Raw genomic sequence first — 25,069 nt, 5'->3', positions numbered from 1 at the left:
TAAAATCAGAAAAAGCCTTAAATTATTTTAAGGTTGGAATTTATAAGAATTGAACATTTCTTTTGATTCTGGTTTTAATTTAAACCATTTGTGTTTCATTTGTTTTTTATATTTCACTACATGGTCTCTTCAGCATCAAATCAAAATATGATTTTATATATTTGTGGCTTGAATAAAGTCTCTGCTCTTGAGAGTCTTCCAAGATTTTAGAAACATTATAATGTATGTGGCTATTTTGATAAATCAACATCCTTTTTATTAAACCAGTACAGTATATTTGATTTTGTTCACTTTAGCATGCAAACTGAGTAAACACAATTCACCTACCAGCTCTACCATTAGGGCCTCTTTGAAAAAATGACTTTTTTTCTTTTTTTTTTTTAACCACTGGTGCATTCCACCAGAAGAGCACATTTTGCAAAATGTTATTCAATTATACACATAGTTCAGTGTGGCATCAGAACACCTGACACTACCTCGACATTGAGCAGGCCACTTAAGTTCTCAGAAAATTGCTATTATCTGTAAAATGGAGATGATAATAATACTGGCCCCAATCTATTTTACTAGGTTGTTATTAAGAATAAATATGATAATGGATACAAAAGCATTTTTTAAATTGTGAAGTATAAAAAATCAAAGATGTCCCTTTGATGACTAAGTTGCTCCTGACTTGAGCCATGCTCTTTTCAGTAGCCTCACATGCACGTGAAAGCTGGACAATGAAAAAGGAAGAATTGATGCATTTGAATTATGATGTTATGAAGAATGTTGAATATACCATGGTCTGACAGAAGAACAAACGAATCTGCCAAGCTGTCTTGGAGGAAGTACAGCCAGAATGCTCCTTAGAAGCGAGGATAGCGAGACGTCATCTTGCTTACTTTGGACACGTTATCAAGATGGACCAATCCCTGGAGAAGGACATCATGCTTAGAGGGTGAGCAAAAAAGAAAAAGACCCTCAACAAGATGGATTGACAACGATGAACTCAACCATAGCTACTGCTGTGGGATGGCACAGGACTGGGCAGCATTTTGTTCTGTTGTACATGGGGTCACTTTGAGTCGGAACTGACTCAATGGCACCTAATAACAACATACAGATGAAACAGATTGTGTGATGCTCATTTATACGTTAGGCATCTTGATTAATTTTAAATTATTCCAGTCCATTCTTACTTTAGGTTTCAGGTAAACGTATGTTCTAACATCACCCTCTATCAGGAGAAAGACTGCTGTCTCCTTTGATAATAAAGTAAAATATGTAACAAAATTGCAGGAGCCTGCGTTGTAAAACCTCATAGTGGTATTCCCTCTGCCGGTTCCAAAAGGATATTTGTCACTGAGTTTTAAGAGGAGAAATTATTTTGGTTCCTTTTATCTTTAGAGTAATGCCATGTCTTTTATTCCTTTTAAAATTAAGAATCATGTAGCAATAAAAAGTATGCAATAGGCTATGACATTTTCCTAGATGCTATGAGACATAAAATGTAGAAGAAAGTTCTTTTAATGTAAAAATTCCTAAGTGTTAACAGATCATGAAAATCAGCAACAACTGTCCTGCTGAGAAGCATGGTCTACAAGTAGAGGGCAGATAATTCCACAGAGATGAAAAGAGTGTGTCGGGTGTTTGAGCTGTGGCCACATTTGACTTTCATGTCCTTGCGGGACGCGATGCGCTTTGTGGGAGAAGAAAGTTAATGCAGCTGCCTTCGCTAATCAATCTATACGACCCAGCCCCTCAGGGAGGAAGGCAAAGGCAGCTACACTCAAACCCACCAACCTTGCAGATTAACAGCGAATGCTGGTAAAGCTACCCTCTAAGTCTGTCTAGCCCATCAGGCCCAGAAATGTAATTTAGATGATTATCTCTGTGTCCATTAAACCTTGTGACCCATTGCAATTCGTTTGAAGTCGGCCTGCTTACACTTGCTAATAGGAAAAAAGGAGGGATTAACTCAGAGGTCATGAAATCAGAGTGCAGCCAAGATGATGGCAAAGAGCAGAGGAAACCTTCCTTATGCCCCTGTAGGAAGGAGGAAGAACCCTAAAAATAAGGGGCTGTCAACAGAATTCATTTCTTTATGGAAAAGGGAGTTCTTTGGAATGCAACCAGGACTGATTCCTTCACCCTCCACTAGTTTCTGCCTGTTTTGTTTGATTTACAAGCATCATATTCTAGCAAGGTGAGGAATCACATTTAAGATCAGGGGATTCCTGAAAGGGATCATAGCATAAAGTCTGTTTGAGAAACTCAATGAAGATAATGGATTTATTGTCTGTATCCTATAACATTTTGAAGCAGATGCTTTAATTCATTTGAGAACTGACATAAAAGTCACATCATTGATTGTGCATTGATTTTAAGATGTAAAAGAACCTACTAGAACCCACTAGTATTAGTCCATCTTGCTCTTAAGCTTTCAAGAGCTGATCTCAGTTCCTGAGTTCCTTAGTTAGCTCAGCTTCTCTATATGCAGAGCACTTCATTACTGGCATACTTTCTAGACACTATAATAGCAAGAGTATTTATTACTGGCCAGAGTTTTAATATGTTGAGTTACTCAATTACTCAAACAAAAGCTCCTTATCAGCTGACCTCTTCACCCACTGGGTACTCAAACTTTCTCTTTCATTTTAAGAGACCCTGAAATTTTTTTTTTTTTTAATTTACGATTCTTAAAAAGTTAGTGAGAAGATGATTAATATTTCAAATTAGTCTTCCCTGTTCAAAGAAGCAAAACTCTGACTTCTCTTAAATGTTATGTTTAGTATATGATTTTATTTGCAAAAATATGTTTCTACATAATTTTTCAGAAATGAGGCTATTTGTAAAGGTAAACCCTTCAGTACTGTGAACTCTACAGTCATAAATAAAGGGAAAATCGAACTGAAGTTTAAAATCTCAACTAGGTCTTTGTATTTTCTAAATTCAAATGGCTGATAATGATTGAAATTAATATTTAAATGTAACATGATGATGTTTTTCAATGGAAGGAAATCACTTCCTCCTCTGACCCCCACTGTGCCTTACTCTTCCCCATTGTACACTGACTCTACCATAGTCTTGGATTGCATGAGTATCTCTTTGTCTTGGTACCCCTGCCACTTCACAAAGTTTGGTGGTATTAAGATAGGTGTCCACTGAATGTTTGTTGAATGAATGTATCAGTGATGAAAGAATAGACTTATGTAAGAAATCTTCAGTTTTCTGAGTAATTTGCTCAATATGTCAAAGTTGATGTGATGCCCTACGTTCGGGAGCATCAGACACATCATTGGAAAATCTGTATTACAGCTCTTCCTTTGTGACTTTAAACAAGTGACTGTACCTCTCTGTGGCGTAGTGGTTAAGTGCTACGGCTGCTAACCAAAAGGACAGCAATTTGAATCCACCAGGCACTCCTTGGAACTCTTCAAAGGTACTTGGAACTACTCACTCACAAAATAATATCCGTGCATCTACCCAACAAACCATTTTTGTAAATTTTCCACCACGGGTCAGATACCGTGATTGGCAGGAAGACACAGAAGTGGATCTGACAATGTCCTTGCCCTCAGGCTGGTCACTGCCTAAGAAGAAGACCAACTTGCGAATGAGTAATCACAGAGTAGCGCTATGATGCCCTTGGGTGTGGTTAAGGAGCCCTGCTGGCACAGCGGTTAAAGTGATCTACTGTTAACTGAAATGTCGGCAGTTCAAAACCACCAGCCGCTTCACGGAAGAAAGGTGTAGCAGCCTGCTTCTGTAGAGATTTATAGCCTTGGAAACCCTATGGGGTCGCTATGAGTCGGAATCGACTGGACGGCAGTAGGTTTTGGGTGGGTGTGGATAGGCAAGGCTTAAGAGAGAAATCGATGTCCTCCATTAGGGTCTCACTGGGCAGCATGATCCTACTATGTGGGGAAGCTATCCCAATGAAATTAAGATTAAATCCCCATCACTGTAATAGTAATAACAGCCAGCACTTATAGAGCATTTCTATGCCGGGCACTTTACTGTTCTATGTATAGATCCTTATTTAATCATTCCAATAGCCCTATGAGGTAGATACTCATATCCCCATTTTAGAGATGAAGCAACTGAGGCACAAGAAGTTAAGTATCCAACCCAAGATCACACTGGCACAAGAAGTTAAGTATCCAACCCAAGATCACATGGGACATGAAGCTGAGATTCAGATGTAGGCAGTTAGGTTCTAGAGTCTTGTGTCTTCAGCCACTCCTCTGTGCTTCCTTAGCTAAAAGTCATCAAGGTTCTTATTGGAATGGTACTTTTGTTTCTTGGATTTCAGTATAAACATTCCCATAAAGTTCCAAATTTGAAGATGAAGTCTCTTTAAAATAAAGGTCTAATTTTTAAGTTAAAACTTGAATTAACGAGCATTATTATTTTGGACCCTGCTGGTAAGACATGGCTGCTTACGCCCCGTAGGGAAGAGTGGTGGAAGAAGACTGGGGCCGGGAAGTGAGAGAGAAACTGGGAAGCAGGTCTTGATGACACTAGATTTGTCAGGCAAGCCAGCTAGATCAAGGGATGTGGTTCATCTTATTTCAGAGAAATAGTGGCAGGAGGGGCCCAGGAAGCAGACTTGGGGTGAGTGGCCTTTTACACGGGGCAGTCCAGAATGAACAATACTTGGCAATTTAGGAAGACAGGCAGGTATGAAGCACTTAAGGAATTAGTCCAATGCTAGTAGAATGTTGGCCGCCAGGGTAGGGTTACAGTAATAATTGGAGGGTTTCGCATGCTAAATATTTTATTTAAAAAAAAACAAAACAAACACTTGGAAATAAGCTGAATTCCACAGTTAGTTTTGTAAAAAAATTACAAAAAGCAATGAAAGAGAGGGGGAATTTCTACAAATATTTCATGGAGCTCTCTATCACATTTATACAAGCCACCGCAATATTTTGCTGTCTGTTTCTTTTTTGTTTTCTTTTTGGATTTTTTAAAAAGGGTTTTACAGGGAATCAACAGCTTTCCTTGGTAATATTATATTGGGGATATTACAAAAAAAGATCACATTTTGAATATTCCATTTCGTTTTGGTTTCTCATTACTAAAATTGTATAAACCAATTGGATGGAGTTCAGAGAAAACCAAGAAAAACCATCAGGAGAATGAAAGGACTGATTTATTAGCCAAGATGAAAGGAACTAAATATGTCTAAAAGGAGGGGAAGGGACAGGACAACACTCCACAAGTATTTGAAAGGTGCAAATAATTCTGGAGGGAGACAAATTATTTGTCTGTATAGCAGGGGATATACCTTGTCAAACAGAGATTTGGCTTAGTGAGAAAAATCACTGTTTCATTGTACTTAAAGAGACAATGGGAAGAGCCACTCAAATAGAACTTACTGTACAATTTCTCAGCACGTATTGTTTGGAAAAGAACCAAGGAAATCTGAAATTAAATAATGTTATATATATTATTTCTGTCATAGGAATTTGTATAATCCTTGGAAAGAGAGCATCTATGATTATAGTGACTAGAAGTGCTCCAAAGAATAGAAAGACTGATAGCTTTCAGGTAAATGCGTTCTGTTTTGACCAAAAGCTACTTAATTTTTGTTGTTATTAGTGTCTATCGAGTCACCCCTGACTCAGAGCAACAGCACAATGGTTGCAGCGAGCTGAGAGGGAATGGGGAACTGCTTGATCAGAAAGATAAACTTGAAGCATTTGAAGATGAGGCTTAAGCATGAAAAAAATAAGTCATGTAGACAGTTGGGCAAGTGTGTGCTATAAGTTGCAGCCTGAACTTCAGGGACAATGGAAAGAGGCAGACTGAGAAAGAGTAAAGATAGATAGGGAATATAAATTGTGAAGGGGCCAACTCAGTAAAATGTGACAGAAGGATTTGAGCTTAGATGAATGAGAGTGGCTGGTGACCCTGATAAAGATGCAGGGAAAACAAGAAGAGTTGGCTTTGTAGGGGAGGTGGTGATGTTCACTGGACAAGCTGAGTTTAAGGTCCAGGTGAGTCAAATAGCAGAGATATCAGGCAACTAAATAGAAATGGGAAAGGACAAGTAGAGACAAGATTGGAAGTGGGGTGCCATCCATATAAAAGTGATAGCTGAATCTGTGAAACCGGATGGGATTATCCAAGGAAGACAGTGGAGAAAAGAGATCCAAGGAGAGAGTCTTGGGAGATCTCTGTATTTGGAGGCCAGGAGAAAGGAAGAAATCAACACATGCAACAGAAAAACAAGGTCAGAGATACGGGTGGAGAAACAAACGGTACGATGTCTTAGAAACCAAGAGTGAAAGATGTTTTGAAAAGAAGTGACAGTGGAGTTAAATGCTACAGAAAAGTAGGGAGAGTAAGGCTACAAACTAACCCATTAGCCTAGTCAGTGAGGAGGTTAGAGACCTTAGAATGAACTCTCTCTCTGGAATGGTGAGGGCAGAAGCCAGGCTGCAATAGGTAAGAATGGAGTGAGTTAGAAGGAATTAATAATACTAGTGTGTGTGTGTGTGTGTGTGTGTGTGTTTGTGTGTCTACTCTTTGTAAGAAGTTTGGCAGTGAATGGAAGGAGAGAATGACAGTTGAAGTAAGGTCAAGCAAAGTATGTCAGAAAGCATCCAAGTTAACAGAGCCCTTTATGTTTTAATGTATATAGGTAATAAATTTAAAAGATGAGGAGGATTATTATCTGAAGACTATTTTATGCCCCAGATGGTGATGAAGTACTACCACAATAGTGTACAGAATGGAATGTTTCTGGTTCCCTCTTCCAAACAGTACCAGAAGACATTTTTTTAATGTGTCTGTATCTTTAAGTCTTATCAAATGAATTATTAAAATTGCTTTATTTTCTTCATGTCCTTATACAATTTTCTATCATCTACGTGAACTTAAGCATGTTCAAATATTTATGATTTGTTTGAGATGAATAATAGCTCAATGGCAATGGTTTTTAAACTCAACTTAGCAGTATATAGTTAGCTTCTTAACCATGTATTAAAGGTTATTGTTGTTTTAGCCATGGTCCAAGGTAGTAAGAAAGGCAGTGCATTTTAATTAACATAATAAGTTGAATTAATTGCATTATTTTGATAGTCTGCCGTTTCATTAGTAAATATGTGATGTTTTTAATTATTCACAATATACTACTAATAGCTTCTTGTTTGTGAAGGAAACAAAGAGAAGTTAACAATGATTTCACTGGGTCCTGCTATAGACATTGGAATCAGTAACGTCACATTTAGAACATACAACTGGTTTGCAGTTGGGTTTTTCTGTTTATTACATGACTTTATCAAAGTTCACATCACTTGGTTGTCCTCTCAGTTAATGAGCTTTCTTGGTTTTCCAAGATTCTGAAATAATGTCAGATGTGGCCCTGTCCAGTTCTCTTCCTAGCACTCTCCCGACAGTACGGGCTTCCTTGCACTCAAGCAAACTGCATGAGACGTGTGTGATGATTTTCAAACTGACTTTTTATGTTTTCATGGGAGTAGATTAGCATACTGCAGGAGTGACACTGTTTTCAGCTAATGATCTGCTTTACATTTTTTGTTTAAAGCCAGCACATGAATGGTTTCCCCCGCTTACCTAATGTACCTGTATACCTGTTGCTGTCGAGTCAATTCTGACTCCTAGCGACCCTATGAGTCGGAACTGACTCAAAGGCACCTAACAGTAACAACAAAGAGCGACCCTATAGAACAGGGTAGAATTGCCCCATAGGGTTTCCAAGGCTGTAAATCTTTACAGAAGCAGACTGCCACATCTTTCTCCTGCAGAGTGCCTGGTGCATTCAAACCGCTGACCTTTCGGTTAGCAGCTGAATGCTTTAACCAGGGCTCCTTGCTTGATATAGAGGTATGTTTTTCTGGAAAAATATCAGTATTGAAATAGACTTCTAATATGCCAGCAAATTTGACTTTCTTTCAAGAATTCCAAGACTCTTAATTTGGTTTTCTCCATTATTCGTGCACAGTTATGAAGATATACTCTTTTCCTTTTCATTCAGAATACATCTGTATTGTCTACTTTCTTTAAATAACACCAGATTCTGCACTTTTATCACTTTAATTCTTAGTTTGAATTGATCATTCATCCAATTTTTAATTTAAAAAATATAAATATACCAAAGGTTAGGCTTTAGAAAGATCAAATACAACAAAATAAGCAATCGTTAGGTGAGAATAGAGCTTAATGTCCATTTTAATTCCTTCAGACCAATAGGATCATAATATCCTAGAAAAAAATTATTACTTTTAGATAACAACATGAAATTCATGACAAAAATCTCAAATTATGTGGTGCATTATATACTTATTCTTCAAGTCTCTCCTGCCCTATTGTTACCTTAGTACACGCGCTCCATATTCTTTACATACTGTTTATTATAATCAAAAAACAAAATCCATTGCCATCGAGTAGATTCTGACTCATAGTGACCCTACAGGACAGAGTAGAACTGCCCCATATGTTTCCAAGGAGCAGCTGGTGGATTCGAACTGCTGACCTTTTGGTCAGCTCTCCCTATTTATTATAGGCCCCAGTTTTTCAATGCCCCATAGATATTTCTTCACTACAGAATAGACAGGTGAAGAGACAAAAGGAAGAGAGTTAAATGTGCCCTCTATGGTAGAAAGAGGATACCATCGTTAGGTGGTAAACCTGTAGGCTTTAAAATCGATATCTCATCCCTAATACTTTCTTAGTCACTTTTAAAAACTGATGTGATTAGCAGGGGCATGTCTTAGCATTTGATTATCTCCAATTTGGTTTGTTTTCCACAAAATAATTTTTAAACTGCAATCACATTTTTCTTTTTAAGGAACATGCCCAACAGTAAAGGTTTTACAGCCCTCGGGCAAACGGCATGAGATGGTGTGTGATAATTCTTAAACAGATGCGTGTGTTTCCGTATCAGTAGCTTATCATACTACAAAAGTGACAACTGTTTTCAGCCGATGGCCTGTTTTACATTTTTCAAAAAGCCAATGTGTGAGTGGTTTCCCCAACGTGTTCACGTAGTTGTGTATTCTGCCAGCGGCCTTTACGTTTTAGGATCATTTTACTCATCATCTAAGTTCAATAGACCAGCTGTCGTAGAGTTGATTCTGACTCATGGCGACCCCACATGTGTCAGAGTAGAATTGTCATCTGTAAAGTTTTCAATGGCTGATTTTTCAGAAGAAGATCGCCAGCCCTTTCTTCCCAAGCACCTCTGAGTAGATTCAAACCTCCAATCTTTTGGTTAACAGCAGAGCATAGTAACCTTTTCTACCACCCAGGAACTCTCATCATCTGAGACGGAAAGGATATTCCACACAAAGGGAACAGGGTGAAAATACACACTGGGACAAGATGTTTCCAGTTGCTAAAACATTGAAATATTTCCATAATGGCTGGTCAATACTGTCTCGCACACTCAACTAACACTGAATTGTATTAAAATCTGTATGTTTTCTTGGATGAGATTCAAGATATTTGTTTGAAATACATTTTTCACCAACTATTGCTATGATTTCTATATAAAATACAATATTGATTTTTAAAGATAATCACAAGATGTTTTAAATATATACATTTTGTATCTGAAAAATGCATAAAAAGTGTTTTCCAATCTCATCACTACCAGGAGATATTAGTCAGTTCTTCATCAATGAAATGCCAGCTTAGCTAATGTAAAAGTGTTCAGGTACAGTTGCTTGAATGAGTAGATTTGTAATATTTTAATCAACCTCGCTAGAATTGTTAAAGCCTATATATTCAAATGCAAGAAAGGTGCTATTTATTAGGCCCATTTTACAGAGAAGGACAATGAAGCACAGAACAGTGGAGTCACTTTCCGAAAGTCGCATGCTTAGTTTGTGGCAGAGCTAATATCGTCAGGTAACTCTAAGTAAAAAGAACGTTAGATGTATAGTAACTGAGCATGTTTCACTTTTACAACACTTAATATGGCTCTAAGTTAGATATTTCTGAAAAAAGCTGATATGTGCAAATTCAGAAGCTGCATCTATCCCAAAATAAACATGGGAAACGATCTATCTACATCAGCTGCATCACACACTCTTACTTCCTTCATAAATATATTGTGCACTAGGCCCATCCAACATGTTAAAGTATTTCTGTTCTTTTAGACAGTAAGAAACAATAAAAGCTACAGTAAAATTAGAACATGTCAACCCACGCTAAGTGCTTAAAAGAGAGCTTTTTTTAGTTTTAATAATGTTGTGTTTCCGGAAATAAAAATTCATATAAAATTTATAAAAGTAATGCCAAAAGAGTTAGGTGGACCCAGTTAAAATATTTGTTACTTCATTGTAGACATGAGTGTCTGGGTGGTGCAAACGGGTAATACACTCAGCTACTAACCAAAAGGTTGGAGGTTCAAGTCCACCCAGAGTTGCCTCTGAAGAAAGGCCTGGTGATCTACTTGCAAAAAACCAGACATTGAAAACCCTGTGGAGTAGAGTTCTACTTTGGCACACATGGGGTTGCCACAAGACGGAGTTGACTCTATGGCAACTGGCTATAAGTAGACCAGCGCTTATCATAATGAATGGATAACAATAGGGGTGAGGGGACAGTTCAAGGAAGTCATTCCCCCCCAACCTTCCTTCTCTCCTTTCTTTCGTTATTTATTTTGTGGTCGTTGAGCACCATTGTGTTTCTAAGGCTGAGTCTTCTATTTCAACTGGATGTTTAGTGTAACTGGAAACGGCACGACACAGAGAAGCACTACTGCTGAGAGCGTGAGCTTTGGGGTCAGGCTGTCAGCTCCGGGTTTCAATTCCAGTTCTCCCCTTGGTGTTGGAGTTACTTTGGGCATGTAACTGTACCTCAAGTCTTTTGGTAGCTGCCATCGAGTTGGCGTCCAACTCATGGCGACCGCATACATAATAGAACAAAATGCTGCACAGTCCTATGCCGTCCCTGTGAATAGTTAGAGATCGTACCGCTGTGATCTATAGGGCTTTTAGTGACTTTTGGGCATAAGTTGCCAGGCCTTTCATCCTAGTCTATCTTAGTCTGGAAGGTCTGCAGAAAACTGTTTCACATCATAGCACACGCAAGCCTCCACTGACCAGTGGGAGGTGGCTGTGCATGAGGTGCATGAGGTGCATGAGCCTGGACTCGAACCCGGGTCTTCCGCATGGCAGTCTAGAATTCTACCACTGAACCACCATCTCTATAATGGGAATAATAGTACCTACTTCACTGTGTTGTTGTGAGCATTATATAATTGAATAAGACAGCATATATAGCCTGAGTATCACTGCGCCTGGTACATGAAAGGTGTTTGAAATATGTTAGTTCCCTCCCTTTTCCTTACGCCCCTTTATACTGGCATTTTTTTACTTCAAAAGATTATTCCTATTTAGTATTATAAGGCCTAACCTTTGTCCTTATGAAGGAAAAAAAAAATCTCATTTAGTTTTTTTCTGAAAACCCTTACAAAAATATAAGAATCTGCCAACAAATTGTAATTATTAATAGCCATAGATAATTCATATAGTAATTATGTGCTTCCCCCCAGGGCAGAGTACCTGTCTAAACTCCTGGGGCCTAGAAATCATTTGGCTTAGGGCAACTCAACAGGTTTTTTAGTAAGGTTTCCAGTAGTTCTTGCTTCCATTCAGCTCAGAAATTCTTTTTTCAGGTTTCTATAGAAAATTAAGTGGCATATGGCAATGAAAAAAATTTTAATTTAAGTAATATTTTCCTCAGAGATTTTCAAACTTTTGAGTCTAGAGTTGGTGACAGTTGTCAGCCCAGAGGTAGTTACTGAATATTAAGTTGGACATACATCTGAGAACATAAGGAGGCCCTAACCCTCAAAAAAAACTTCCCAAGGGAAGGGAGGAGGGCAATGCGGACTCTCAGGAATTCCAGATAGCCACAGAGTACATCAAAGCTGGGAGTCGTACAGCATGTTTCTTTGTAAATTCCTTAAAGTAGGAGCTTTGTCTCTCTGTTCCCACTGCCCCAGGGTTCCTACTAGGGGATTTTGCACCTAACCGACAAAGCAACAAACAGTGGACAAGTGAATAAATAGCTGTAGCAAACCGCTCATGTAAACACTTAAATGTTATGAACTATCTCACGTATTAGTGGAGATTAGATGTGGATCCCATTGGCGTCGAGTCGATTCCAACTCATAGTGACTCTAGAGGACAGAGTAGAACTGCCCCGTAGAGTTTCTAAGGAGGAGCTGGTGGATTCGAACTGCCGACCTTTTGGCAGCCAAGGTCTTAACCACTGTGCCATTAGGGCTCCTAGACGTGGATAGAAGAATATAATTGATATTTTTTCATGTGGATTTCAATTTTGCTTTAAAAATTGGCTCCCAGTACATATTCAGGACAAGGCACAGAATATGTCTAAGTTTTTGTAACTGAAGCGGTACCAGACTGTTGATGATTAAAGATTCATGCAGTTTGGGGTTGGGGGAAACCGCTTGTTTCTCACACTTCTTTAAAAATTATTTCTTTTGTGTGACTCTTTTCTTCCAAGAGGAAGGAAGTGGAACCACAAGTACATTCTTTATTGGATGTGGAAGAATTTTGATTTAGTCATTTTCCCTATTATTTAAGTGCTAGGCTGACATATTAAAAAGAGAAGGGGATGTTTTAAGCCCACTAAAAAAAGCAAAAACAAAAACTGAGGTCCTACCAACATTTTTGTGTGTGTGTGCAGTTAAAATGTGAACAGAGTTGAGACTCTGGCCCAGGTTCAGATAAATGTGAAATAAAATTATTAATTTAATCCTAAAGCTGCTTTTCATTATTTCTGTGTTTTACTACACCCATCAGAAGTCATACAGTGCTTAACCTTTCTTGTTAAACTTTTTAGGAGACTCATATTTCCTCTTAATAACTTTTGCATTGTTATTTCATATAGAAAACCAAACCAAACCCATTGCTGTCGAGTTGAATTCCAACTCATAGCAATACAGAAAACCAGTGGGTGGGTTTTCCATTTCTTCCAACTTTAACAATGTTAAAGATAATTGTAACTATTTTCTGAGTTATGCTTTGAGTACACTCAACAATTGCCTTACTCAAAAACCTGACAAAGAAATTTGTGTAAGAATTGGAGGTGGGTGAACAGAAAATCACAGCAACATGGATGCACTAGAAGTGTGCTTATTTCCTACTGATAGGAAATTAATGGGGGAATAGGAGGATAACCGAGTTACTTTTGCTCCCTGAAACAGTGAAACTTCTTTAACAAAGTGACCTTTGCCAAACCTAGGGAACGGAACAATATTCAATACACAGCTAAGTATAAAGTTGAAAGCTTAAAAAATAATTGTGACACCTGTAACTGTTTAATTCCTATGGTTTAATAAGGACTGATGTAGACACAGGAATTCATTTAAAAGAGATTAGTCTCACTCTAAGGAGTCCTGGTGGCACAGTGGTTAAGCTGGCTCCTCAGGAGAAAGATGTGGCAGTCTGCTCCCGTAAAGATTGCAGCCTTGGAAACCCTGTGGGGCAGTTCTACTCTGTCCTGTAGGGATGCTATGAGTCAGAATCAACCCGATGGCAATGGGTTTGGGATTTTTTAGTATCACTTTAGGAGCCCTGGTAGTGCAATGATTAAGCACTCTGCTGCTAACTGAAAGGTAAGTGGTTCGAACCTACCCAGTGGCTTTGCAAGAAACAGACCTAGTGATCTGCTTTTGTACAGATTACAGCCTAGGAAACCCCACAGGGCACTTCTGCTGTGTTGCATGGGGTCACTATGAATCAGAATCGACTCAACAGCACCTAACAACAACAATCGCACTCTATGGAGTCCCTGGTTGGAGCAAACAGTTAAGCATTCAAATACAGCCGAAAGGTTGGCAGTTTGGACCCAGCCAGAGATGCCTTGGAAGACAGACTGACGATCTGCTTTTACAAGGTCACAGCCTTGAAAGCCCTGTGGAGCTGTTCTACTCTGCACACACGGTGTCCCCGTGAGTTGGAACTGACTCGATGGCAACCAGCAACAAGAGTCTCACTGTTCTGTGCTTAAAAGCACACAGCAGCCTGCAGCAAAATCTTCCAGAAATGCATGCTGCTCATCATAAATGATCACAAAATGGGTATAAGCATAGGTGTGAGTCACTAAAACCCTATTACCTAGACGTTCTCCAGGTCAATAGCATCAACTTCTGTATACGAGGAATGGTAGCCTGTCCGCCCAAAGTTTTAAATGCATGCAAAGCACAAATGTTCGCTAGACCAAAAATGTAGCAAATGTTGTATCTCTCTATACAGATACAACTAGATACGAGAAATATTACGTCCTCTCACTCTTTAGTAATTATACATTTCTCAAATGACTATGCCAAGTAGCATAAAATGGCCTAGAGTTAAAAAAAAAAATTCTGGATTTTATTGCCAAAAATGAAGCATACAGTTTTAAACTGTGGAATCCAGTATCTAAGTAATAGTGGAGGTTTTATAGAAACTGGATAGAGAAGGATGATGTTCAATATAACTACCTCCTGTATTTTGTTCGCCATCTCTCTAAAGCATCGTAATTGGAGACAGCAAAACTCAGCAGGCAACTGCATTTGGTGAACACAGGCATTGTGCATCTACTGAGGGTTCTTATGAATGAGTTGCTACAGCTGACACATGTCCAATTATCACCGTTTCCTAATGGATTTTTAAATCCACAGCATGCTGCTGCTAACTGAGAGTGTCTGTGCTGGAAAAATCCATAAGCCCCATTCCAGTGAGAAAGAAGAATCGATGTCCCGGGAAAATTGCAGTGGGCAGGTAGTAATCTGACATAGGGCATACCAAATGCTTTGCAAACAACTAATTAGTCATAAATGGTAATGCATTAAAAGGTTGAGAATTACATCTAATGAACTGGATACAAACTGATTGTTATGGAATATATTTTTTGGTTAGTTACATTGGCTGCTCTTCAACAGCATCATTAAGAAAATGGATGCAGGAGAAACAAGGCATTTAGTTTCAAATGTTTTAATTTGCTTCTCTGCCCAAAACATTATTGCATACTCTAGATCTTGTTATTTATACTTTTGAGCAGACAGGGAAACAGATTCACAACTGTTGTCCAAATTTTTGTCACAGCCCTTTATTCCTTCTTGATCTTCAATAGAATAGCTTCAAACTTTTCTTCAATATTTGCAAATTACCTAAAATTTGTTTGCATGGAGCTTTGTTGTAAGCTTCTTTTTCCACAAATAAAAAAGATCATAAAATAATGTTTGAATGTTGTGGGTGAGACACTAACACTTATCTTCTGTATGGTTATTATAGAAGATAGTCCTTATGGCTCTATTTGGAATTCCTAATATTTTATGCCTCCACCAAAATGCTGTCCCTAGGCCAGGATGAATTCTTTTATTTTCTGATGCTTGGAAAGCTGAACACCAGGCATGATTCTTAGAACTCTTAGAAGATTCACAGCACATATGTACACATCTAGCAAAATTATCAAAATAATATATCAAATGTTATAGGTGCCCGGCCATTTATTAAAGACACACAGTCTTTTGTGAGACCCTAAGGAAAGCATTATGCATTCTATAAAATTGTTATAAATATTTTTATCTTAAAATTATATTAAACCTCTTTAAGTCTGGTGGGACTACTTTACTCAAGGCAGTAACTAGCTGGATTTCTTCCCTTATGATTCAAGCTGGTTAAATTTGCCTTGTCTTTTCTAGAGGGGAATAGAAATTCTCCACCCACCTCCTAAAACTTCCACGCCAATTGCCTTCGAGTCAATTCCAACTTATGACAATCTCATGTGTGTCAGAGTAGAACTGTCCACCATAGGGCTTTCAACGGGTGATTTTTTTGGAGGTAGATAACCAGGCCTTTCTTCCAAAATGCCTCTGGGTGGACTTCAACCATTAACCTTTCAGTTAGCAACTGAGCACATTAACAATTTGCACCACCGGGGCCTCCTAAAAGCCTTGTTGTTGTTGTTAGGTGCCAAGTCAAATCAGTTCCTACTCATAGAGACACTATGTACAACAGAATGAAACACTGCTTGGTCCTGCATCATTCTCACAATCCTTGTTATGCTTGAGCCCATTGTTGCAGTCACTGTGCCAATCCATCTTGTTGAGGGTCTTCCTCTTTTTCGCTGACCCGCTGCTTTACCAAGCATGACGTCCTTCTCCAGGGACTGATCCCTCCTAATAACATGTCCAAAGTATATAAGATGTAGTCTCGCCATCCTTGCTTCTAAGAAGCATTCTGGTTGTACTTCTTCCAAGACAGATTTGTTTGTTCTTTTGGCAGTCCATGGTGTATTCAATATTCTTTGCCAACACCACAATTCAGAGGTGTCAGTTATTCTTCAGTCTTCCTTATTCATCATCCAGCTTTCGTATGCATACGAGGCGATTGAAAACATCATGGCGTGGGTCAGGTGCACCTTAGTCTTCAAGGTGACATCTTTGCTTTTTAACACTTTAAAGAGGTCTTTTGCAGCAGATTTCTCCAATGCTATGTGTATTTTCATTTCTTGACTGTTACTTCTATGGGTGTTGATTGTGGGTCCGAGTAAAATGAAACCCTTGACAACTTCAGTCTTTTCTCTATTTATCATGATGTTGCTTATTAGTTCAGTTGTGAGGATTTTTGTTTTCTTTATGTTGAGGTATAATCCATACTGAAGGCTGTGGTCTTTGATATTCATCAGTAAGTGCTTCAAGTCCTCTTCACTTTCAGCAAGCAAGGTTGTGTCATCTGCGTATTGCAGGTTGTTAATGAGTCTTTCTCCAATTCTGATGCCCGTTCTTCTTCATATAGTCCAGCTTCTCAAATCATTTGCTCAGCATACAGATTGAATAAGTATGGTGAAAGGATACAACCCTGATGCACACCTTTCCTGACTTTAAACCACGCAATATCCCCTTGTTCTGTTCAAACAACTGCCTCTTGATCTATGGACAGGTTCCTATGAGTACAGTTAAGTGTTCTGGAATTCTCATTCTTCATGATGTTATCTGTAATTTGTTATGACCCACACAGTCGAATGCCTTTGCATAGTCAATAAAACACAGGTAAACATCTTTCTGGTATTCTCTGATTTCAGCCAGGATCCATCTGACATCAGCAAAGACATTAGAGAACAGGCTTGGCATGACTTGACTTAGTTCTTAAAAAGATTTTATGTGTGTGTATGTGTGTGTGTGTGTGTGTGTGTATTCACCCATTATTTGTGTAAGACTGTGAATAAAATTTAAGCACATTTCTTAGAAACAATCCAGCAAATTGTAAACATCTTTTTATTCCTTAGCAGCTTCACAAGGCCATTAAGAGACCTAGAAAAGCTCTAACACACAGTCACTTGTGACAAATAAACGAGATATTTGCCATGTGTGCACGGTATTAACAAGACAAAGTTGCATTCCTAGATGTCAAGTTATTAAATTCAATGTGGCTTTATTGATTGAAAGTAGCCTCTAGTCTGTCCCCTCCCACCTCTTTCTAGTTTGCAGAAGAAGAAACCGAGTCCAAGAACAGTTAGATCCTCTGCCCAGGACCACAGATCTTCTTAGTACTTGAAGTTGGTCAAGGGCCAAGGTCTTCTCACTGTAAGATCTATGTTTTCCAGTCTCCAACCTGCCTCCAAATTCCATGTACGATTTTCAGTGACTAATTTCAATTCTAACTTTAGAAAAAACTAGAGCAACCATGTCTTTCCAAGCTTAGGGAAGCTGGAAATAAATCCATAACCAGATATATTTAAGAAAATACTTTTAACTCACCCACTCATATGACCAGAGAAATGTTTATCCTTTTCTGACCATCAAAAATCTCTCTCTCAAATAACATAGTCTCTCAAACACTGAAATATGAAACCAGTCCTGAATTATTCTACAACATTTAACGAACATCTGAAGTCTGAAACCTGAACATGATGACAGGATTTTATTAAATTTTGGTGAAGTCATGTGAATTACACTTCAAATGAGTTTACAAAAGTCACACAAATACAAATTGGATTTTCCCCATCCACGAGTCACTGCTGAGTTTTAAGGCCTGTCTAGCCAGTCTTGGCTGTTACAGTATTATTCCTTTAGCCTATAAATGTCAAGGTCAATTGGAGGTAAGGGCCATGTGGTATTAGGGAGTGAGGGAATTGAAGGAATGAGGAAAATATCTCAGAGGATAGGTACTTGAGAAAAAAGTAAAAGAACTGCTTGATTCATGCTTTTACCAGCCTTTGGAAAATAAACTCCAAAGTCTTCTAAAAACTCTGAACAGAGGAAAAGACAGCGTTTGGGAGAATTAACAAATAGTTTACAGGTTTAAGGAAATTCACATCCTAGTGAGCAAAGGAGTGAGGGCCAAGGTGGTTCCGTGGTAGAGTTCTCACCTTCCGTGTAGGAGATATGAATTCCATTTCAGGCCAGTGTACCTCAAGCACAGCCACCATCCGTCTGTCAGTGGAGCCTTGTGTGTTGCTATGATGCTGAACAGGTTTCAGCGGAGCTGCCAGAATAAAACAGACTAGGAAGCAAGGCCTGGCAATCTACTTCTGAAAATTAGTCAGTGAAAACACTATGGACTGCAATGGTCCGATCCACAACCCATCATGGGGGTGGTCAGGACTTGGCAGTGTTTCATTCCTTGTTTTCCTTCATTCTGCATGGGGTGTCTGTGGATCAGGGGCCAACTCAAAGGCTGTTGACAACAACAGTGCGCAAAGGATACCAAATATAGGTACTGCAGTCTACGCTGTAAAACACTGAGTTCATGTGGATTTAGGAAGGCTTCTTGGAAGAGGGGATGTGTGAGATAAGTTTTAAAAGACAGGTTGAAGAGGGGCAGAGGGGAAGGGCACACTCCTGGCCTAGGGGAAACCATAAGAAAAGCATAAAGATGAAAAGCAAGGCATCATGCTTGAGGTACTACAAGTAGTTTAATGTTGCTTGTGCGCAAAATGCAACAAACACTACCTTGCTACTTCTATCTGGTGGAACGCACACATTGAAACTCATTGACTATGTCGACAGGAATCCATTATTTATTGTTGTCAAAGAAATGCTAAAACGCCTGTTCTTTTTTCACATCCAAGCAATGGAGAAAATGAGTAGCCTTTTTGAAGGATTCCAGAAAGGCTAGGCAAACCTTTGTATTTGTCTACCTCCAAGACTGCTGTTCTTGGCTACCATCGGGATATTTTGATCCCTAGAATTTTCATTGGCTGATTTTTCAAGAGTAGATCAACAAGTCTTCCTAGTCGGTCTTAGTCTGGAAGCTCCACTGAAACCTGTTTAGCATCATAGTAACATTCAAGCCTCCAGTGACAGACAGTGGTGGCTACCCTTGAGGTACATTGGATGGGAACTGAACCCAGGTCTTCCTTATGGAAAGCAAGAATTCTACCACTGAACCATCAATGTCCCAACCTCCAAGATTACTGTGAGTTTAATTAAGATCTAGATGTAAAGTGAGGTAGCACATATTCTTGTAGTTTTTTTTTTTTTTTTTTTTTTTTAAAGGGAAAACATTAAAAAATAAACTTAGGAAGACTAGTTTAGTTTAAGGTTGTTGGTGATGATAAATATCTTTTGAAATTTTTCTTTATTCCTTCTCACCTGGGCTCCTGACTAGCTCTTCTCTCCTCAAGTCTCACTCCATTCTAGTTAATTGGAGTGATCTTTCTAAAATACAAATATGATTTTATTCCATCCACAGCACTCCTGGCCCCCATGCCTTCAGGGTACAATCTCATCTCCTTAGAATTGTCCCCATGTTTCCAGTTTCCATCCCCTGCCTTATCTTCTGGACTCCTCATTTTGCTAGCATTTCTGCTACTTTCCCCAGTTCTTTAACAAGTGCTGCCCCTTTGCTTGAAATGATTTTTTTTTTCTCCTTCTCCCGGCAAATATGTTCAGTTCAAGTTCATCCATCTCTCCGAGGAACTTCTCCTAAGTTTCAAGACCAATTGTGGGAGAAATCCTTCAGGCTTCCTCAGAGTCTTTTGCTTACCTATCACGGAGCATACCTCTCCCTGTATTATAAAGGTTTGGTGGTACAAATGGTTAAAGCTCAGCTACTAACCAAAAGGTTGGAGGTTCCAGTACACCCAGAAGTGTCTCAGAAGAAAGACCTGGTAATCTACTTCTGAAAAATCAGCTGTTGAAAACCCTACAGAGCACAAATTCTGCTCTGACACTCATGTTGTTGTTTTGTTTGTTTTGTGCTATTGTGCTTTAGATGAAAGTTTACAGCTCAAGTTAACGTCTCATTCAAAAATTTATACACATACTGTTTTGTGACATTGGTTGCAATCCTCACAAAGTGACAGCATCCTCCTCCTTTCCACCCCAGGTTCCGTGTACCTACTCATCCAGTTCCTGTCCCCTCCTACCTTCTCATCCTACTTGTGGATAAGAGCTGCCCATTTGGTCTCCTATATTTGATTGAACTAAAGAAGCACATTCCTCACGTGTGCTATTTTTTCTTTTATAGGCCTATCTAATCTTTGTCTGAAAAGTGGGCTTCAGGAATAGTTTCAGTTCTGGGTTAGCAGAGTGTCTGGGGGCCACAGTTTCAGGGGTTCCTCCAGTCTCTGTCAGACCATTAAGTCTGGTGTTTTTATGTGAATTTGAATTCTGTTCTACATTTTTCTCCCGCTTGGTCTGGGACTCTTTGTTGTGTTCCCTGTCAGGGTGGTCATTGATGGTAGCTGGGTACCATCTAGTTTCTTCTGGTCTCAGGCTGGTGGAGTCTCTGGCTCATGTGGTCCTTTAGTCCTTTGGCTAGTGTTTTCCTTGTGTCATTGGTTTTCTTCATTCTCCTTTGCTCTAGGTGGGATGGTACCAATAAGTGTGTCTTAGATGGCCACTTGCAGGCTTTGTTGGTTGCCATTGGGGTGTTGTGATCCATAGGATTTTCACTGGCTGATTTTTCAGAAGTAGATTGTCAGGCCTTTCTTCATGGTCTATCTTAGTCTAGAATCAACTTGATGGAAACTGATTGAGTTTACCAACTAAGATCTTCTTAACAGCTGTCACCCTGGCTGTCATCTATTTATCTTCAGCACCCAGTGAATTATCTTGCTGTAGTCAAAACTCAGAAAATACTTGTGAAATAAAATGAATGAATGTGTTCTATCCTTAAAAGTCATTCAGATATCTCTGCTTTTCAAATATAAAAATTTAAATAAAAAATTAAAGTTTAATTATTGTCAGTTTACCTCCCTTTCTATCAAAAAACATGAGTTGTACAATTTTGTAAATGCTATAACATATACAATTTTGCAGCAACAATAATAACCAAAAAAAAACCAAAACCAGTTGTCAGCGAGTCGATTCCAACTCATAGCAACCCTATAGGAGAGAGGACAACTGCCCCATAGGATTTGCAAGGAGTGGCTGGTGGATTCAGACTGCTGACCTTTTGGTTAGCAGCTGAGCTCTTAACCACTGTGCTACCAGGGCTCCAGCAACAGTAATAACGTCCAAAAAATATGTGTATTATTGTGTAGGTAGATGTGTATGTATATATGTGTAGGAAGGCATATGTGAGAGCATTCATGTGCATGTGTAAGCGTAGCACATGGCAGCACAGTTACGGAGACTTCTGAGACATATCCAAACAATTCATGAGATTGGTTTACTGGGTTAAAAGACTTAGGACCACAATCTCGTGAAATAACTTAGCCAATTGGCATAATATAGTTCATAAAGTCGATGTTCTACATCCTAATTTGGTGGGTAGTGTCTGGGGTCTTAAAAGATTTCGAGCAACCATCTAGAATACAACTATTGGTTTCTACTCATCTGGAGCAAAAGAGAATAAAGGAAATTAAAGAAGAAACTAGTCCACAGGACAAATAGCCCACACAAGCCATGGCATCTTCTAACCTGAGACCAGAAGAGCTAGATGGTGTCCAGCTACCACTACTGACTGTTCTGACCAGGGACACAATAGATGGTCCCAGATAGAATGGGAGAAAAATGTAGACCAAAACTCAAATTACTAAAAAAGGTCAGACCTACTGGACCAATAGAGACTTAGAGGAACCCCCAAGACTGTCTCCCTAAAATACCCTTTGAACTTGGCACTGAAGCCACTCTTGGAGGTCACCTTTCAGCCAAATAATAGATTGGCTTATAAAATAAACAATATCACCCATGAGTAATGCATCCCTTAGATAATCAACTATAGGAGACCAAATGGTCAACATTTATCCAAAATCAAAGATGAGAAGGCAAGGAGGGGAAGGGAAGCTAGATCATTGGAAACAGAACAAACAGAATGGAAATAATGAGAACACTGACACATTTGAGCCCTGGTGGCACAGTGGTTAAGAGCTCAGGCTACTAACCAAAAGGTTGGCAGTCCGAATCCATCAGCTGCTCCTTGGAAACCCTATGGGGCTGTTCTTCTCTGTCCTATAGGGTCACTATGAGGCAGAATTGACTCAACAGCCAACAGGTTTTGGTTTTACTGACACATTGTGAAAATTGTAACCAATGTCATGGAACAATTTGTATGAAAACTGTTAAATGGGAACCTAATTTGCTGTGTAAAATTTCACCTAAAACACAATAAAATATTTTTAAAAATATGAGTTGTGATTTTTAGGATGAGTTTTCAAAGGCATATTAAAAAATGTGTCAGGTGAAAAAGCTAATCAAAATTATTATTTTTGCAAGACAGGACATTAAATTGAATTTGGTTCATTTCTATGGCTGTTGAAGTGAGAATGCAGTCACATGATAATGTACAATCTGTGTTCATTTTTTTATACTGTCAATTTTCCAGATCCATTTGGGGTGGTGGAATACCTGTGGCTTTCTGACTAGTGTGGCAAAAGAGAACAGTTCTAATTCACTCAAATTTGGGTAGTTATTGGTTGCATGCCTCTGTGGTTCTTTTTCATTGTGCATTTTGAGTCCAAAACTCTGGGAGGTATATCAGTTTTAGACCTCAGTCGAAATTTTTTTTTTTTTTTTTTTACTCTTTATTTATTTATTGTACTTTAGATGAAGGTTTACAGAACAAATAGTTTCTCATTAAATAGTTAGTACACATATTGTTTTATGACAATGGTTAACAACACCACGGCATGTCAAAACTGTCCCTTCTCGACCTTGGGTTCCCTATTACCAGCTTTCCTGTCCCCTGCTGCCTTCTAGTCCTTGTCCCTGGACTGTTATGCCCCCATTAGTCTTGTTTTGTTTTCTGAAGCTGTCTAATCTTTGGCTGAAGGGTGAACCTCGGGAGTGACTTTGTTACTGAGCTAAAAGGGTGTCTAGGGGCCATGCTGTCAGGGTTTCTCCAGTCTCTGTCGGGCCAGTAAGTCTGGTCTTTTGAAATGTATTTTTAATTGGAACATTCATCACAGGACTCGAGAAAGATCGTCTAAAGAAAAAAGGAAACACTATTATTTGAACACTTCAATTTATACTCTTTACTTCAGGATTCTTTCCCTGGATTATCAACAAAATTTCACTCTAATCAGATCCACAATAAATGTTTTAATCAAAATGTTGTTTGATCTCTTGTCTACATGGCAGCAACAAAAACACTTTCTAAACAATGTCTATTTTTAGAAGTGGCCCTTTCCACACACTGAAAATGTCTTGTTCAGTGGTCCCATTCCTGATGCTATAAATCAATCATAGAACCAGAGGAGAATGACATTGGGGAAGAGAAAATTTGTTAAACTTCAACATTATGTTTGAATTTGCAGTTGTTAACTACTACACCTATTGGCCACTTCCTAAATATGATTGGCACTTTTCTGCGTCATCTCCTTCTTTCACCATTTTCGCCCATTCTCGCCTATACAGGGTATGTATACATGCTGTGTATGTAACAGATATATATGCAGTGCATACTGCTTTGTAAGTATACTCTCTGGAATCAAGAGGTTTCTTGAGTACAAGCGCAAACTTTATCTCATTCTTTATACCTTTCCAATAGCTTAATTGGAGTCCCCGGGTGGCGCAAACGGTTAAGCACTTGACTACTGACCAAGAAGTTGGTGATTCCAATTCATCCAGAGAAACCTCAGAAGAAAGACCTGTCAATTTACTTCTGAAAAATTACAGCCATTGAAAACTCTATGGAGTGCAGCTGTATTCTGAAACACATGGGGTTACCATGAGTCAGAACCAACTCTGCAACAACTGGTTGGTGGGTTGGTGGGTTGGTTGCTCATAGCTTAATGCTGTATATAAAATGCTTGATACATTGTGTTCAAAGTTGAATGAGTACAGTAAGTTCTGAGTGGGGAGAACAGACTAATACTTATTTAGCAGTTGGAGGAGTAGAAGAAGAAGGAAAAGATAGAGAAATTTCCAGAGAAAATTACCCTTTATTCATTTCTGTATCTGAATACAAAACACATGCTCTAAAATAAATAACATTCATCCCTGATGACAAAGAAAGGACTCACGTCAAAATCAACAAATAAGCAAAATAGAGAAGTTTTTACTTTCTCAGTTGAGGAGCCCACAAGTCAATTTCAAGAGAAGACAGTTCAAGCCATCAAAGAGCCTTCCTTCAGCGCATCTGGAAGCGGGACCCTTTTCCCTGACATCCTGACAATTTGTCACCAGGCTGAACCATCTCATTTCTGGGAACCTGATCAAGTAAAATAATTCTGAGACACCAAAGTGCTTTCAAAATGCAAGATCAAGTTTCCTTTGGATCTAGGATCTGACCAAGAGCATATAGAACTCTTAAGATGGATTTTTTCCTATTTATTCTGTTCTTCTGATCTCTTTCACTTATAATTTAGAAAGTTGACAAAGGGACTGAAATACACAGAGGCCTGGAATTTTATGTTACCCAAAATGACCTCCTCTGACTCAGATTTGTGGTTTATATGTTAACCATCACTATGGTTAATTTTTACTTGTTTTTACAATGCATATGAACAAATGTTTGATAAAAAATTTAAAACAAACCAAAAGTGAAATGTGAGAGCTGTTATACTGTCCAACATTGTATTAAAGATACCAAGTTAAACTCTGGAAAATGTGAACAATCTGGGTTACTTTGGTTGAAAAATAAACTATTGATAGTTCTCTAATACCTTTAAGGCTTGGTTGGTAGATGTAAAAACGTTTCTTTCT

This window comes from Trichechus manatus, unplaced genomic scaffold, assembly GCF_000243295.1.
Source record: "Trichechus manatus latirostris isolate Lorelei unplaced genomic scaffold, TriManLat1.0 scaffold00167, whole genome shotgun sequence".
Lineage (NCBI taxonomy): Eukaryota > Metazoa > Chordata > Mammalia > Sirenia > Trichechidae > Trichechus > Trichechus manatus.
This window is presented reverse-complemented; position numbering follows the sequence as displayed.